Here is a 19,495-nt window from a genome sequence, read left to right on the forward strand (position 1 = left end):
GGTCAGTAAACTCTCAGACATTGCTCTTAGTAATATTGTTTTCTGATATATCTCTTCAGGCAAGGAAAACAAAAGAAAAAAATAACAAATGGAACTACATCAAACTAGAAAGGTTTTGCCTAACACAGGAAACCATCAACAAAATGAAAAAAAACAACCTGCAGAATGGAAGAAGATATTCATCAATGATACATCTGATAAAGGGTTAATATTCAAAGTTATAAAGAACTCATACAATTCAACATAAAAAACCCAAATAGTCCAATAAAAAAATTGTCAGTTGACCTAAATAGACAATTCTCCAAAGAGGACATACAGATGGTCAACAGACATATGAAAAAATGCTCACTAATCATCAGCAAAATGTAAATTAAAACCATAATGGAATATTACCTCACACCTATCGGTATGGCTGTCATCAATAAATCAACAAACCAGTGTTGAGGATGTGGAGGAAAGGGAAACCTCATGCACTGTTGGTGGGATTGCAGACTGGTGCTGCCACTATGGAAAACAATATGCAGCTTTCTCAAAGAAATTAAAAATAGAAGTACCTTATTACCTAGTAATTCCACTTTTGGACATATGTTTGAGGAAATTTAAAACACTACTTTGAACTGATATACACACCCATATGTTTATTTCAGCATTATTTATAATAGCCAAGATATGGAAACAATACAAGTGCCCATCAATAGATGAGTGGATAAAGATATGTATATACAGTGGGCTATTACTCAGGTATAAAAAAATGGAATCTTACCATTTGCAACAACATAGGTGAACCTAGGGGGTATTAGGCTAAGTCAAATAGTCAGACAGCGAAAGACACATACCATATGGTTTCACTTATATGTGGAAACTAAAGAACAAAATAAACAAACAAAACAGAAACAGACTCTATTTAGATACAGTGAAAACATGTGGATTACCAGATGGGAGGAAGGTGAGGGGGGTGATTGAAAATGGTGAAGGGAGTGAAAAGTGACAAAATAGTCACAAGGGTGAAAGTACAGTAGAGAGAATATAGTCAATAATATTGTAATAACTGTGCATGGTGCAAGATCGATGCTAGACTTACCTGAGGGCTCAATTTGCATATCATGTAATTCTCTAACCACTATGCTATACACCTGACACAAGTTTTAAAAACATAAAAAAGTCATGCCCAAAGTAAAATAGGCCTTATCAAGTTAGACACCTTCTATACTGCTTTAAAATTATTTTACTTCGGCTTTTTAACCCTTGGACAAGTTGAAGTTCTTTAAATTACACTGAGTATTATTAACCTCGTGTGTAGTAGTTAGGATGAGAAAATGGGAATGACCTAGTGCAATAGAATGAGAGGTAAAAATTAGGAATTCTAAATCTTGGCTGTGTGCTAAAGAAGGCTTAAACTTTGCTTGTGGATTCAAGACATGGTCATCTCTCATGCTGGATGCACTTGGGTCCACTGTGTTCTGTAACCCATACAAGCTGAAAGCATGCCTAGTCCAGCCCAAACATTAATCCCAATTGGCAATAAGAGTTATCCAGGAATTTTGGGTCTGACTCCTGACTCTCCAAGTCTCTGGGCCAGATGTAAGACCACAGGGGAATAGTGACTCAAGAAGATGATGAGGAGTTTGGCAGTATTACTTGTAAGTCAGAAGGAGAATGGACCCAGGTGGGTGTGCCTGACAATGAGATGTGTGATGTGTTGAATACACCACAAGGGGACTATGTGTGAACGGAGACAGAGGGTGCCCCAGGGATTCTGAGAAGCCAAGCTGGGTCAATTACGTATACAAGAAGAGGACAGTTAGGTCATGGCGAGAATGCAGTTGTAGACTGGAACAGCTTGGTAATAATAAATAAAAATTTATAACAGACTCGACAGCAGTATTTATCACACTCTCAGCATTTGGAAACGGCTTGCTATTAGCATGAAAATTGTAGTTCGGACCAGAAATTACCACTACTTATGTGTGGTGCAGTTGTTAAACTTGTGAGCTTCCTGTAATGGACCACCATTTTATTATCTTTTTGACTTGCAGTTAGAAAACTTCCTGCTTCTCATTCTCCAAAGTTATTTAAGCTTTCATTATTATGAATAAAATTAAAATCAATAAACTCTTATTGAGAAAGTCCCAAGTACAGACAAACGTGCCAGATAATACAGGAAAGATAATGATGTGAAAAAAACTTCTCTCAAGAAAATTTTAATTTGGGTATAACTTAAGTCTAGATTAAAAAGCTTTATTTTGCTTAACAAATACTTATTTGTCACCTATTATGTACTATGCATACTATTATGTACTATGAATTGTTCTAAGTCCTTTAAAATATTTACTTATTTAATCTTCATAACAATGTAATAAGCAAGATTCCAAGGATATCTTCATTTTACAGGTGGGAAGCGTAACTAATTTGCCCAATGTCACATAGCTAATAAGAGATGAATATGGGATTTGAACCTAGTCATTCAGGCTCAAGACTCCATGCTCTAAATCTCAGTGTTCTAGTACTTCTCAAAACCTCTGTTAATTCTGGTGAATCACTCTATCCCATTGACCTATGCCAGATCAGAAAAGTTCTTAAGAAGGGGAGTGACATTCATATAAAAATAGCTATATATCTGATTATACAAAGTATTCACCAAAAGTAGCTGAAACTTGGCACATTTTTTAAAAAGTTGAGCTATGTGAGTCCACCTCACATCACACTAACTATTTGTTTTTTGAAATACCAGAAGTCTTATCTTCAAGCAACTTCATCATTTTGAATGAAGTGGCTTTTTCTTACTCAGATGAAATTCTACTGTAAGCAGCCATTTCACATCAACAGAATTAGGGTAAATGTAGCCACAGAAACAGATAAGTTGCTGGCCAGGTTTATCTTGGTGATAGGTTATCCTGAGTGAATGTAATGAGAGTATCTATTATAGATGCCACTTACCTTTGCCTTCCTCGTATCCAGAACTAAGTGGGACACTCAGGGGAGCTCTTGACGTGGAGATACCAGTGTTCATCCTTCAAAGGCCATTAAAAGAGGCTATACTGAAGTTAGTTGGAAGGAGTCTCCAGACCCCTCATCAGGTTTAGACTCAAGCTTTCTCAGTATTGAAATGCCGTAGGGGTTGGCCAAGTTAGGGTCTATTTTCCTTGATCCTGAAGTCTCAGTTCTTTCCTAAATGGTTCTGTAAGAGAGAAAAGAAAAGGTTCACACCAAATCCCAGCCTGAGTGACCTCTTTCCCATACTACCCCAGCCCAAGACCCACTGCAGGATGCAATCTTTGGTTACCATTGAAGGGAACAGGCCAGGGTTTAGGAACTGTAGCTTTGGTTGTGTGAGGCTCAGAGGGACACAGATAGGAGCAGGCAGCTTTTCATTACTGCTGAGTTGAAGTTCAGAGGCATTCTAAAGTTCATCAAGATAACCTCTTGCAGAGAAGATAACGTTTTCACTTAGGTTTCAGTAAGGGAGCAACAGATAGGAGGTTTTCTATGTGTCACAACATTCTGGCTACCTTCTTTTAATTTTTTAAAAATTATTCTATGTCATGAGGTTTAGTTGACTTTTTTCTCAGCCAGAACTCTTGAAAGACTTACACATACTTTATTTATTTATTTATTTATTTATATTTACACTTCCTTTTATATTTTTTATGCTTCCCAAAACTCCGCTCACTCTTGGGTAATATGGTTTCCACCACCACCACTTCACTGCCCCTGTTCCTCTCCAACGTCTAGGAAAAGGATGGGGCTGCTACTCTCCAGTGCTTCCTTCTGAAAACACTCTTTTCCTAGTTTCCATGGTGGTTCTCCCCCCACTATTCCTGGCTTTCCTGCTGGGATATTTTGAAGATGTTCATCTCCCAGCTGATTCTTTAAAGTTAGTGTTTCTTTTTTTTAATAAATTTTATTTATTTATCTTTAGAGGGGAAGGGAAGGAGAGAAGGAGAGAAACATCAATGTATGGTTGCCTCTCATGAGTCCCTGCTGGGAACTGGCCTGCAACCCAGGCATCAGGAATCGAACCGCGATCATGTGGTTCACACGCCCGGTCTCAATCCACTGAGCTACACCAGCCAGGGCTAAAGTTAGTGTTTCTTTGGATTCTCTTTAGGCTTCTCTTTTTACTTTATACACTTTATTTGGGTAAATCCACTCAGTTCCACAGCTTTAATTGTATAATTGCTCTGTCCAACTCCACGTCTTGAGTTCCACTTACAAATTCTGCATGCACTGGAAGCGATCATCACTTCTAAGAATGAGCAATCACCTCACCCAACCAAAACCATGTTCACATTTGTGTTGCTTCCATCAGGGATTGTCAAGTCCACCCATCAGGTTGCCTAATCACCTCAAATAAAATCCTCTTCCATCCAAAAAAATGAATCAATAGATCCTGTCCATTCAATAGTTTCCATGTGTCTTGCACACTCCAACTACTTTAGTTCAGATAAGTGATCTGAATTACTTTCAGATCTGATTTAGTTCAGATAGTGATCTGATTACTTTCACTGAGCTAGTTTTAACACCCTTCAGTTAATTTTCAGCATGATAGAGGAAAATCAAGAAGCAAATGTCACTTTCTGGCCTAAAACCATCAGTGTCTCCACCTTGCCCTCAGTAAGTCCACCTTACTCCTTAGCCTGGCAGATTCTTTCCTCTTCGTCTCTCCAGCCCCACGCTTGCCAGTCCCCCACTTGTCCTTGGGACTGTAGCCCTACAAGGCTTCCTTTTGCTCCTGCAGATGAATCTCCCTTCTCCTTACATCTTTTTCTATAATGTTATTTCTGCTTAGAACTCTGCCTGTTTTGATTTTATTAACTATGTTTTTCTGATCCTTCCTGTTTCTTTTTTATTCCTTTCAGTCTGATTGTTCCATAGCCTTCTATTCTGCCCTGATTATAGCAGCCAGCAGTGTATTACAACTTCCTATTTATTATTTATAGCCCTACTAAGTTTAAAGCTACTTAAGTTCATCTCTACAGTTGGATAAATGATGGAGCCCATCTCTGACACAGTGAATAAAGGAAAAGGACAGGATAGGGAAAGATAACTAGTTTAACACATTTTTATTTGCTTTCTTTAATCTCTTCATTATGTGTTTGGTGCATTTTTAAAATGCTTTTGCTTTTCCATTGACTTCTCATTATACATAAAGGTAAAAACTGCAGTGTTTGTTAACAGAAATTATCCAGTTGACCCTCAAAGCCTGAAAAAGAATAAGTAATAATTGTTTAGAATGAAATTGATAAATTTCAGGGAAAAATAGTTAAGTAATGTTCAGATATTATTTGATGGCCTGAATAAAATTTGATATAGTGTTTTTCCATGAGTCATAAGAAAACTCTGATGTTGAGGTCTTAAAAATATCAGGGAGAGATCTATAAACATCCTTTAGATAATATAAAGTTGAAAGAGGAAAACTAACAAGTAAATGTGCTTTATGATCCCATAGGAGATCATTTCTGTTTTTCTTAACTAGAAAATCGAATAAAGAGTTCCTAATTTGGGATATTTTTACAATTGTGGTATTAATAAAATATATTAACATAAACAGTTAGTTTCTCTTATGTTTCAGCTTGTTATAGCTCATGTTCCTACATCTTCAATGTCCCAATTTTGGGAAAATATTTTTGAGCATAGTGCTAGTTGCTTATTAAATTGATTATTTCTTATTGGGTTGTACCAGATTTTAATATGTTTAAATAAGCCATTTGTCTCCTCTATTATTAATTTTCTTTTATATTTATGTCTTATTTCACTAACTAGATAATCACTTCCTTGCGGTTTCCTTATAATTCTATTGTTTCTCCCACAGCAAATAAGATAGTTCCAGACACATAGCTAGTATTCAGTAGATATGCTTTGATTGATTGATTACACCTGGATCTTCTGTTCAATGTCTGCCCTGTTAATCACCATCTCTGGCCCCACTTAATTATTCATATGTAACTGCATCAAAAATAATCACGCTACCTCTGGAGATGCTCTCCTCTAGGTCTGTGCCTTTTAAAAATTCATCCAGACTTCTAAGATACCCTTGTACACATATACATACACACACACAAATTATTAGAGGTTGCAGGTGGAGAGTAACACAGATGTTTTCTTTAGGAGTAATATATTGCTCCTTCCACACCTAGTACTGGCCTAATTCCTCTCTACCCACAAAGTACTCTTCAGAGATATCATATGTGCAGGGGGTTTACATGTTTATCATTTCAACAAACTTTCTTTAATAACTTCTATATTGTCTGCCTTTAGACACTCGCATGGAGCAACTAGATTATACTCATTCATGTTAAATGCCGTAGTAAAGTGCAGTGAAGGATTCGGGGGAGCACAAAGGAAGAATAGCTACCTTATACCCGGATGAGAGAAATAGGGAACGATAGTATGGAAAATTATTCTCTGAAAGATAAAGAGGAGTCCTTCAGTCTCCTAGCTGTCTGTCAGTGCTTGTCAAATTATCTCTAAAGGAGTGGCGTAAAACAACAGCCATTTGTTATTATCCCTAGTGGTATCCCTAGTGGTTCTAGTGCGGACAGGCCTCAGGTCCGCATTCCAGATCATGATTTCTGTTAAGGACTAAATGTTTATTTCCCCTCAAAATTTGTATGTTGAAGCCTTACCCCTCATTGTGGTGGAATTTGGAGATGGGGCCTTTGGGAGGTGATTATGATTAGGTGATGTTATGAGGGTGGGACTCTCATAAGGAGATTAGTGCCCTTCCGGAAAGAGACAGCAGAGGGCTCGCTCTCCCTCTCTGCCCACACCGTGTGAGGACACAGCAAGAAGGTGGCCAGCCAGCCACAAACCAGGAGGACAGCTCTCCACCCAACCCCGACCATGCGGGCACCCTATTCTCAGACTTCCAGCCTCCAGACTGTGAGAAAGGAAATTCCTGCTGTTTAAACCACTCAGTCTATGTTATTCTGCTATGGTACCCTCTGCTGATTAATATTAATATTAAATTAATTGTTTTAACTTAATAAATCAGACATATTAATATCAGTATTTAAAAAGGTCTCTACTATGGTTATAATCAGATAGCATTAGAAGCTGGAGTTATCTCCAAAGCTTCCTCACTGCCACAGTGGAGTCGGCTAAGAAGACTCGAACAGCTGGAATGGAAAGCTCTGGGGCGCCACAGGCACTTCCCATCTCTGTGTTTTCTCCCTCTGGTCTCTCCAGCACCGTGGTTTCACAGTAGCCAGCCTTACTACAGGGTGACCCAGTGCTCTGAAAGGACATGGCTCATTAGCCTGTCAAAGCCAGGCAGAGGCTGTATCAGCTTGTGTGACTCATCCTCAGCAGTCTGGCTGCCCCACTTTCAGTAAGTCACTGAGGCCAACCCACAGTCAAGGGGAGGAGAATGTGACACTACCTCTTGATTACAGAAATATCAAAGACTGTGTGTAAATGCTTTAATGCCACCACACCCCGTGAAGAAGTATCCATGTGCATGGGTGGCGCTTGGCTTTACATGCCTGTGTGCTGGACAGAAGAGAAGGCGGAAAAGGAAGCTTGCTTGATGAGAAGCAGCATCAGGGAAAAGTGATCGTGGAATTTTGTGGAATTGTGTTCAGTGCCTTCTCATGCAGTTCTTTATGCCACCATATCCAATAGAATGTCTTTTAGTCCTTAACCTCTTTGCTATTCCTCACTATTTCCCTACCCTCCAGAAAGAAATCATTCTTTGTCTCTCATTATGTCCCCTCTCTCCTAGCTGTTTTGTTTGCTTCTCATGCTCCTTTGACAGCTCGTTCTCCTCTAACTTGCCATATCCCATCACTTACAGATTCTGACAAATCTATCCATCCTCTCCACTGGGACTACCAGCAGCCTTACTCCATACCACTATGGCCATTTCATTCATTCTGCATATATTCCTGAGCCAGAATGAAAGGATTAGGGGTGGATGCAAATGTAAATAAAGTGATTAGGAAAGAAGGTTATTTTTAAGCAAAAAAAGTTGACTGGGTGAGGCAAAAAGCCTTGTGGGTATTAGAGCATGTAGATACGCCTCTGAGTCAAGGGAGCAGCAAACACAAAGACCACGTCATGGGAGGGTACTTGGCATATGTAAAGAGGGACAAGCTGGCCAGTGCCTCTAGAACTGAGTGATGCAGAGAGAGAGTACTAGAAGATGAGGCCAGAGTTAAAGATGTATTGTGGATCACCTGGAATTTTGAAGGATATTTTATGAACTTTACTATATACTCTGAGTGAAGGTTTTAGGCTGAGGAGTGACATGGGTCAAATTTTAACAGGGACCTCTGCATCCTGGGCTGAGAATAGACTGGGGGTAAGAGATACCGAAAATGGCAAGGTTGGAAGCTTCCTTTCTAGTTATGAAAGACCCGAGTGGCTTTGACTACTTGCCTAGAATATTGCTGTAATGAAAGAATTGTTCTGTTTGTTTCAGTTTCAAGATAGTGAATATTTCAGCATACGTATATGCTCCAGTGAAGAGACTACTTCTGCACTGATACAGAAATGAAGAGATTTACTTGGCAGCAGATGACAATAATCATGCTGGTGGGTAAAAAGCAATCTGAGACACTTCTGACACAGTGGCCTGTTTGCTCTTTGACTTAGCAGGTAAAGTCATGGGCTGTCTTAGCAAGACAGAAAGAAGTGAGAGTGTCCTCACTCTCGAGTCAACACCCTTAGGGAATGTGATCTTAATACACCCAAGTTGGCAACTTCTCAGAAGTTATTCTACACCACCTTAAACTCTGTCATCCATACATGCTAATATGCCAGATGTATTTTTACTTACATGAGTTTAATATTACTACTATAATAGACAAGGTTATTAATATGCATTTGCTACCATCTCTCCTTCATGTTGCTTAGTCTGTGTAAATAATTCCACTCCTTCTGGAGTTCCTCAAGTGAAAAGCTACTTAATAACATGTCACAGTCTGTTCAGAAAGTATCCAGCCACGTGATATGAAAAAATAGAAACATTTATTGAAGAAAATACAAGACACTTTACACACAGGACAATAACATCTCAGTCCAATTCAGAGTAGGCACCTTGAGACCTCACACAGTTCTCCCAGTTGCTGTCAACTGCCTCATTGTATGTTCCTGAATCTCATCGATGGTCTGAAATTTCTTCCCTTTCAAAGGTGATTTTAGTTTTGGGAAAAGCCGGAAGTCACAGGGTATCAAATCTGGGCTGTAGGGGGGCTGAGTCACCTGGGTGATTTGATGTCTTGCCAAAAAACTCCACATAAGACGTGATTCATGAGTGGGTACATTGTTATGATGAAACTGCCAATCACCAGGTACCTATAGCTGCAGGCTTCTGAATCATCTGAATAGATTCTGTAGAGCAATGTTCAAGCTTAACATGAAATTTGATGCAGATTTATTGCTCTACTTAGTCATTTTGAATGCAATGGCCACATAGTATGCATGCTCACTCAGTGACATCTACTGATCTTACCGACTAGTGCAATGAAGTCATTGTTGTTCACACGTGTACATTCCAGACCACTCTCTTTGGCTGCCAGGTTACACTGATGTCATGCAAACCATTCTCATTATATTAACAATGGCTGGGCTTTATCTAACAGACTTTGTATTAGCACCTGTACTTTTTGGATAATGTGTCCTTGCCACTTACGATTTAGTGATTTTCAAAGGAAAGCATTGTGTCTTTTCTTTATGCGAAGTATCCTAATTTGTATGGGATTCTATGTTCAGGTGGAAGTCACCGTGACCTTCAGTTGTCCCCTACTTGCCTCTGCTCTGGAGGCCACCCACTTACTTTGAGATGTGTTCCTGAGGTGAGTTAAAACCCATTTTACATTCTCAAGTATCCCATGTCAAGTCAAATCATTCTGAACGTAATCTTTCACTTTGTTGCAACTCTTTCTATCACTTGTGTTTATCTTGTAACAAAGGACAGAAACTTGATGTATTTATATAGACCACCGAAAGATGCTAGGAGACCACAGGGATGACTTTAAGGGGCCTGAAGAACTGGTTACATATCTCAGCCATTCTTCCTGCTTTATCCTGTTCTGCTTTCTTTCAAATGTGAAAGTCTTTGGAAAGAGTATTTAATTTATTCTGAACTTATAAGAAACTTATCATTCAGTATAAATGCAAGTTTGGGAAGTAGGATTTGATGGACAGGAAAAAGGAAAACTTGAGTGTAGGGCATTGCTAGAAATTGGAGTGCTGTGTGAACAGAGGAAAATCACAGTGGGTCAAGTTCACCTTCACAATGAGTGTAAGCTTATCCGAATAATAACATTAACAGCTGTGGAGTTTGAGTGATGGTGTGAAAATTATTAGCAAAAAGTCAAGAAAAAATGTTTTCATGATAGACAACACCTGCCTGTGAATAGCTGGTAAATGCTTTGTTATTTTGAATTTAGAGTTTATCACTTAAAATTTTCACAGGGTTCAAAGACTTCCACCCTATCATCATGGAATGGCTAGAACAGGCTCTGATACATATACTTGGGCCACACTCTCCAATAGTAAAACTTGGCCACAGCCTTTGCTGGGAATATTTTACAGCCCATTTCACTGTCCGGCTACGTCTGACAAGTCACATTCCATCCCCTTCTCACAGATGGCATAGGACGACCACTTTCACGTGCTGCTGCTACAAGAGTGAGAGCTTTGAGTCATGTGACCCCAGACTGTAATAATCCACTTGAATCTCAAACTGAGCTTTATTGTTGGGATGTGGTTTGCAAGTGTGACTCTGTGCCCTTCTTGGGAATATAGAGGGATTTGGGGCTATTGCTCAGTCTGAGTTATTGGAGTTTCGACAGTACAAGGAGGGAAGTAAAACCTCTACAGAAAGAATCCTAGAAGGGCAGAAGGAAGTGTGAGGGGCCAAGTATGACACTATCTGGCTTCTGTCCCATAGATTAAAAATTAAGTGACTCTAGCAAAACGACTCTGTAGAGGTTTCCTGTTTTTATCTCATGAGAGCCAAGTGAGGGATTTGATTCAGAGGGAGCAAATGTCCTGTGACATATACAGTATTAGAACCAATAGAATATTTTACCTGCAGCAGAGAAACTTGCAAGAGTCCAAAGGAATCTGGGAGCCAAATACAAACACCAGCCAGAATCAATGAAAACGAAGGATTCCTGGAGCTTGAGGACTCTGAGGGAGATTACCAGAGTTGGAGGATAGGTTAGTTAACGGGTGTGGGGCGGGTGCCTGATCTGAGGTCCTCAGACCCACCATCTCAGCCAGAAAAGAGGAGAAAGACTTTGAAATAATAGCAGTAATCAATATTTGTGTATGGCTTTACAGCTTACAAAACAATTTTCTAGACAACCCTCCAACCCTACAATTTAAGTAGTGATTTATTATTTGTTATCCACAGTTTATTGGTAAGAATATAACCATCTTACACATATGAATCTCATATTCTTAGATAATTTACTCAATATAATTCCTCTGTTTAGTGTCAAAACTATGACTAGGACCCAAGCTTGTTTTTATGCTCCTTCCGCTATACCAAAATACACAGGTACGCCACTGGTTCAATTTAAACAAACTAATGTATAGTAATTGTTTCAAATGAAGTTTACCTCTGGGTATTAGTTACATTAATAAACTGACTAAACATGTCAAAGTAAGAGACCCAATCTCTCAATAGTCTCGATCATTTTTCTCCCTCGGCACTGCCACTGTATTTAAGATTGATTTCTTCTGCCATCTACTGGAATTTCAAAAAACCACAAGTAAATCCTAAGAAATTCCCCAAAGTTCCCCAATCTATGTGTTTTTATAATTCAATGTGTCTTTATCTTTAACCTACTTATTTATTTATTTATTTATTTATTTATTTATTTATTTAATTTGTGTATTTTTAGACAGAAGGGAAGAGAGGGAGAAAGAGGGGGAGAAAAACATCAATGTGTGAGAGAAACATTGATTGATTGCTCATCCCACACCCCCCAACAAGGACTAGACCTGCCCTAACTGGGAATCAAACAAGCAACCTCTTGGTTTGCAGGTTGGTGTTCAATGCACTGAGTGATACCAGCAAGTGCTAACCTACATTTAAAAAAGATTAAATTTAATCTATTGTATTTTTCCATTACCATTTAGTCCCCTTTTACACCCCTCTTCCCAGTAATCACCACACTATTGTCCATGTCCATGAGTCCCTTTTCCTTTTGCTCAATCCCTCTACCCCTCCACACCCCCTCATTAGCTGTCATCTGCTCTCCATCTATGAGCCTGTCTCTGTTTTGCTTGTTAACTAAGTTTATTCATTAGATTCCACGTATGAGTGAAATCATATGGCATTTGTCTTTCTCTGACTGGTTTGTTTCACTTAACATAATGTTCTCCAGGTCCATCCATACTGTCACAAAGGGTAAAATTTTCTTCTTTTTTATGGCCAAGTAGTATTCCATTGTGTAAATGTCCCACAGTTGTTTTATCCACTCATCTCCTGATGGACACTTGGACTGCTACCATATCTTGGCAATTGTAAATAATGCTGCAATGAACACGGGGGTGCTTACGTTCTTTCAAATTAGTGTTCGGGGTCCTTTGGATATATTCCCAGAAGTAAGATCACTGGATCAAAAGGTAGATCTGTTTTAAATTTTTTGAGATATCTCCATACTGCCTTGCACAGTGGATGCATCAATCTGCAATTCTACCAGCTGTGCAAAAGAGTTCCTCTTTCCCCACATCCTTGCCAGCACTTGTTGATTTATTGATGAAAGCCATCCTGACAGGTGTGAGGTGATATCTGATTGTAGCTTTAATGTGCATTTCTCTGATGATGAGTGATGCTGAGCATCTTCTCATGTCTGTTAGCCATCTGTATATTCTCCTTGGAGAAGTGTCTATTCAGGTCCTTTGTCCATTTTTTAATCCGGTTTTTATTTTGGAGTTGAGTTTTATAAATACTTTATAAATTTTGGATATTAACCCCTATCAGATATATTGGTGAATATGTTCTCCCATTCTGTGGGCTGTCTTTTTATTTTGTTGAGGATTTCCTTTGGGTGAAAACATTTTTAGTTTGATGTAGTCCCATTTATTTATCTTTTTGTTGTTGCTGTTTCCCCTGCCTGGGGAGATATCTCTGATAAAAAGTTGCTATGAACGATGTCTGACATTTTGCTGTGTATGTTTTCTTCTAGGATTTTTGTGGTTCTGTATCTAACAGTTAAGTTTTTGATCCATTTTGAATTTATTCTTATGTGGGTGTAAAAAGTTGGTCTACTTTCATTTTTCTGCCCGTGTCTGTCGAATATTCCCAACACCATTTATTAAGTAACTATCTTTAGCCCATTGTATCTGCTTGCTTCCTTTATTGAATATTAATTGACTGTAAATGTGTGGGTTTATTGCTGGTCTCTCTAGCTGTTCCACTGGTCTATGTGTCTGTCTTTATGCCAGTACCATGTTTTTTGATTATTATGGCCTTATATGATAGTCTGATATTAGGCAGCATACTCCTCCAATTTTGTTCTTCTTTCTCAGGATCACTGTTGCTCTGCTGGACGTTTTGTGGTTCTATATAATTTTTTGAAGTATTTGTTCTATATCTGTAAAATATGTCATTGGAATCTTCATAGAAATTGCACTGAATGTATAGATTGTTTTGGGTACTATGGACATTTTAATGATGTTAATTCTTCCTATCCTTGAACACAGTATGTACTTCTAGTTATTTGTATCTTCTTCAATTTCTTTTTTCAGTGTCTTATAATTTTCTGAATACAGTTCTTCTACATTCTTGGTTTGGTTTATTCCTAAGCATTTCATTCTTTTTTGAAACAATCTTGAGTGGGATTGTTATCTTAATTACCTTTTCTGTTAGTTCATTATTGGCATATAAAAATGCAACTGATTTCTGGATATTTTGTATTCTGCTCATCTGCTGAATTCATTGATCTGTTCTAGCAGTTTCTTGGTAGAATCCATGGGGTTCTCTAGGTACCGTATCCTGTCCTTTGCTAACAAAGCCCGTTTTACTCCTCCCTTTCCAGTTTGGATGCCCTTTGTTGCTGTGGGTAGGACTTCCAGTACTATGTTGACTAAGAGAGGTGAAAGCAGGCATCTCTGTCTTGTTCCTGATCTTAAGGGGAACACTTGTACTTTTTGCCCATTGAGTATGATGCTGGAAGTGAGTTTGTCATATATGGCCTTTATTGTGTTTACATATGTTCCCTCTATTCCCACTTTGCTGAACATTTTGATCATAAATGCATGCTGGATTTTATCAAAAGCTTTTTCTACATCTATTGATAAGCTCATGTGGTATTTATCTTCATTTTGTTTAAGTAACAAATCACATTTATTGATTTGAGAATGTTGTACCTACCTTGCTTTGCTGGAATGTATCCCACTTGATCAGGGTGTATAATCTTACTGATGCCTTGTTATATTTGGTTTGCTAATATTTTGTTGAGAATTTTAGCATCTGTGTTCATTAGGGATATTTGCCTGCAATTTTCTTTCCTTGTAGTGTCTTTATCATATTTTGGAGGTAGGATAATGTTGACCTTGTAAAATGAGTTTGGTAGCCTTCCCTCCTCCTGAATTTTATGAAAGCATGAGAAGGAGAGGTGTTTGATTTTCTCAGAATGTGTGCTAAAGTTCACCCATGAAACTCCAGTTCAGGGCTTTTGTTTGTTGGGAGTTTTCTGATCACTGCTTCAATTTCGTTAGGTGTAATCTGTCTATTCAGATTCTCTGGTTCTTCCTGATTTAGTTTTGGAAGATTGTATGTTCCTAGGAATTTATCCATTTTGTCCAGGGTGTCCAGTGTGTTGACCTCTAATTGTTCACAATATATTCTTAGCAGACTTTGTATTTCTTTGTCAGTTGTTATTTCTCTCCTTGCATTTCTGATTTTATTTATTTGTGTCCTTTCTCTTTTTTTCTTGATGAATCTGGTTAAAGATTTATCAATCTTGTTTATCTTTTCAAAGAGCCAGCTTTGGATCCATTGATATTTTGTATCATTTTTAAGACTTTATTTCATTTATTTGTGCACCAATCTTTGTTATTTCCTTTCTTCTACCAACTTTGGGTTTTGCTTGTTGTTCTTTTTCAAGTTCCTTTAACTGTGAAGTTAGATTGTTTATTTGAGCTTTTTTATTGTTTATTTTGAGATAGGCCTATAATGCTATGAATTTCCCTCTTTGGATTGCTTTCCCAGGGTCCCAAAGATTTGGTTTGTTGTATCCTCATTTGCGTTTGTTTCAGGGTATCTTTCGATTTCTTCCTTGATCTCATTGTTGACCCATTCATTGTTTAATAACATGCTACTTAGCTTTCATGTCTTAGCTTTCATGTTCTTCTTGTGATTGACTTCTAGTTTCATTAGATTGTGCTCAGAGAGGATGCTTCATATGCATCCAGTCTTCTCAGATTTATTGGGAATTGTTTTGTGTCCTAATATGTGGTCTATCCTAGAAAACATTCCATGTGCACTTGAAAAGTATGTATTTCTGCTGCCTTGCTGTGAAATTCTCTGAAGGTATCAATTAAATTCAATTTATCTAGAGTGTCATTTAAGGCTGCTCTCTGCTTGGTGATTTTCTGCCTAGAAGATCCATTGAAGTCAATGGGTATTTTGAAAAATATTTTATTTATTTATTTTTAGAGAGAGGGGAAGGGAAGGAGAAAGTGGGGGAGAGAAACATCAGTGTGTGCTTGCCTCTCATGTGTCCCCTACTGGGGACCTGGCCTACAACCCAGGCATGTGCCCTGACTGGGAATTGAACCGGCGACCCTTTGCTTCACAGGCCCATACTAAATCTACCGAGCTACACCAGCCAGGGCAAAGTCAATGGATATTAAAGTCTCCAACTATGAATGTATTTCTGTCAGTCTCTCCCTTTATGTCCATCAACATTTGCTTTACATATGTTTCTATGTTAGATGTGTAAATGTTTACTATGGTTGTATCCCGGGGTTGGATTGTTCCCTTTGTCATTATTTAGTGTCCTTTTCTGTCTCTTTTTTGCCTTGGTTTCAAAGTCTATTTTGTCACATATAAGTACTGCTACCCTAGTATTTTACTTTTTCATTCACAGGAAATACCTTTTCTATACCTTTACTTTTAGTCTGTGTGTCTTTTGATCTGAGATGGGTCTCTCAGAGGAAGCATGTATATGGGTCTGATTTTCTTATCCAGTCAGCTACCCTCTGTTTTTTGGTCAGAGCATTTAAGCCATTTACATTTAAGGAGATTATTGATAGACATGCATTCAGTGCCATTGTATTATAACACTGGTATCTTCTGGATTTTTTTTCCTCTTTTTCTTCTTCTTCTTAAAGCAAGTTCTTTAACATTTGTTCTAGTAATGGTTGGTGTTAACAAACTTTAGCTTTTTCTTATCTGAGAAGCTCCTTATTTTTCCTTTGATTTTAAATGATAGCCTTCCTGGGTAAGCTAGCCTTGGTTGAACGTCCTTGCTTTTTATCACATTGAATATTTCATGCTACTCACTTCTGGCCTGAAGTGTTCCTTTTGAATAGTCAGATGCCAGTCTAATTTTTGCTCCCTTGTGGCTAACTACCTGCTTTTCTCTTGTGTGTTTTAGGATTCTCTTCTTGTATTTAAGCTTTGTCATCTTAATTTTGATGTGTCTGGGTGTAGGTCTCTTTGGATCCAACTTACTTGGGACTCTCTGAGCTTCTTAGATTTGAGCAACTTTTTCCTTCACCAGATTAGGGAAATTTTCAGTCATTATTTCTTCAGATAGGTTCTTGATCCCTTGCTTTCTCTCTTCTCCTTCTGGCATCCCTGTGATATGGATGTGGTTATGCTTCATGTTATCCAAAATGTTTCTTAAGCTCTCCTCATTTTTTTAAATTATTTTTTTTCTGTTGCTTTGTCTGTTTTTTTTTCTACCTTGTCTTCCAAAACACTGATTTAATCCTCTTCTTCATCTACCTACTGTTTATTCCTTTCAGGGTATTATTTATCTCAAATATTGCATTCTTTTTTCTTTCTTCTCTAAATGAAAAGAGTGGCCATCCTTGTCTTTTTTCTGATTTTAGAGAAAAATCTTTCAGCTTTTCATCATTAATATAATGTTAGCTCTAGGCCTGTCATATATGGCTTTTATTATATGACAGCCTTCGTTTTAAATCTAGTTTGGTTGATATCAGTATATCTACCCCAGCTTTCTTTTGGGTTTCATTTGCTTAGAATATCTTTTTCAGTTCCTTCAATTTCAGTCTATGTGTGTTTTTATATCAGAAGTGAGTTTCTTGCTGGCAGCATATGAATATCTTATATAGATATACATTCAGTCACTCTATTTTGCTTTTAGTCCACATATTTAAATTTTGTCCATTTAAATTTATTTATTAATAAATATGTACTTATTGACATTTTATAAATTATCTTCTGGATGTTTTGTGGTTCCTCTCTGTTCTTTTCTTCTCTTGCTCTCTTCTTTTGTGGTTTGATGACTTTCTTAAATAGTATACTAAGATCTATTTCTCTTTATACTTTGTGTATCTATTATAGGCTTTTGTTTTGTGGTTACCATGAAGCTCACATATAACAACTTATATTTATAACAGTTTAACTAAGTTGATAACTACTTAAGTGTCAATGTATTCTAAAGCTCTATACTTTTACTCTCTCACTGACCACATTATGTCACAGTTTACATTTTTATCTTTTATATTCCTTAACTAATTATTGTGTTTAGTTATTTTTATTACTTTTGTCTTTTAACCTCCATACTACCTTTATAAGTCATTATTCCACTATATTCACTATATATTTACCATTACCCATAAAATGCATACTTTCATATGTGTTCTTGTTACTAATTAGCACCCTTTCTTTTCAGTTTAAAGAATTCCCTTTAACATTTCTTGTAATGCTGGTTTAGTGATTAACTTCTTTAGCTTTTGCTTGTCTGGAAACTTTCTCTCTCTTTCAATTCTGAATAATAACTTTGCCAGGTAGACTATTCTTGGTTGAAAGTTTTTCTCCTTTGTTTTCAGTAGTTTGGATATATTGTGCCACCCCTTTCTGTCCTGCCAAGTTTCTGCCGACAATTCTGCTCATTTTACAGGGGTCTCCTTGTATATGAAAGATTTTTTTCTCTTTTTCTGTTTTTAAGATTATTTTCTTGTCTTTCATTTTGGCATTTTAATTATAATGTGCCTTAGTGTGGGGTAATTTTGATTTTATCTTATTTAGACTTATCTTTGTTTACTGTATCTGGATGTCTGTTACCATCTCCAAGTTAGGAAAGTTTCCAGTGAGTTTTTTATTCAAGTAAGTTTTCTGCCCCCCTCTCTCACTCTCTTCTTTTTCTGGGACTCTCTAATGTGAGTGTTAGTCTGTCTCATGTTGCTCCATAAGTCTTTTAGCTATCTTCACAATATTTAATTTTTTCCTTTTTGCTCTTCTGATTTGGTCAATTCTGCTACCCTGTCTTAGAGTTCATGGATTCTTTTTAGTATATTTTTTCAATCCAATTACTATATTCTTGAGCTCCATGGTTTTCATTTGGTACTTTACTATATCTTTGTTAAAGTTCTGTGTTCATTTATTCCATTCATGAATTTGGTGAGCAACTTTATGACTATTACTTTGAACCCTTTATCAGGTAAATTACTTATCTCCACTTAGTTAAGCTCCCCTCACCTGAGGTTTTATCCTGTTCTTGCTTTTTCTTTGGCACCACCCTTTACCTCATTTTTCTTGACTCTCTGTATTAGTTTCTATGCACTAGATGAAATAGCCACCGGTCTTGAAGGAGGGTTTTGTCTTGAAGGAGGGTTTTGTGTAGCAGATGATACCTATTGCTCAACAGTACCCTAACTCTTGTTTGCCTTGCAGACCTTTGTTCTTGTCCAATCAACCCATTTTATTTTTAATGGCACCCAGTAATTGAGGGTGTGCCAAGGCTTGTCAGTGCCCCAAAGGAGAGAATCTCTTTGAGCACCTAGATTTAGGCTGACTAGGAGCCATACCACAAGCTGCAGCTTTTAAAGTGTGCAAATGTACACAGTCCTGGGGGATCACACGTGTCAGCCTCACTGGCCAAACAGCCGGGCGCTCTAGTGCTATTCCCTGGGTGGCAGTGTCAACAGTCAGGACTCCAGACAAAGGGATAAGCTTCTTTCCTGGAGATGCCAGCAAGCCGTACGGAGGCAAAGAGAGGACACGAAGCTGGTGTCCACAGGCCTGCATGTCCTGAGAGTATGTTTATATCCCTCTAGATATGGACCAAACGTGAGCCTTCTCCTTAGGCCAAAGCTCTAGGACAAGCAAGCAGGCCTCTTTCACACAAAGCCTGAGAGTATGTTTCAGTTTTCTGTCTGTGCAATGCCCTAAGGGTGGTAGTCTGCCAAGAACTGTCACTGTGATTGGTACAGTTCCATGGGGACCCAAGCCCCCCTGGTTTCTAGAGCCCAGCAATCAAGGAAGGTCCAGTGGGCAATAGCCTCAAAAACTAGGGCACCAGAAAAAACTAGGGTTATAGGTGTATGCAAAATCCGC

The sequence above is a fragment of the Sturnira hondurensis genome, unplaced genomic scaffold (assembly GCF_014824575.4).
Source record: "Sturnira hondurensis isolate 20B ecotype Veracruz unplaced genomic scaffold, ASM1482457v3 Scaffold0016462, whole genome shotgun sequence".
NCBI classification, from domain to species: Eukaryota; Metazoa; Chordata; class Mammalia; order Chiroptera; family Phyllostomidae; genus Sturnira; species Sturnira hondurensis.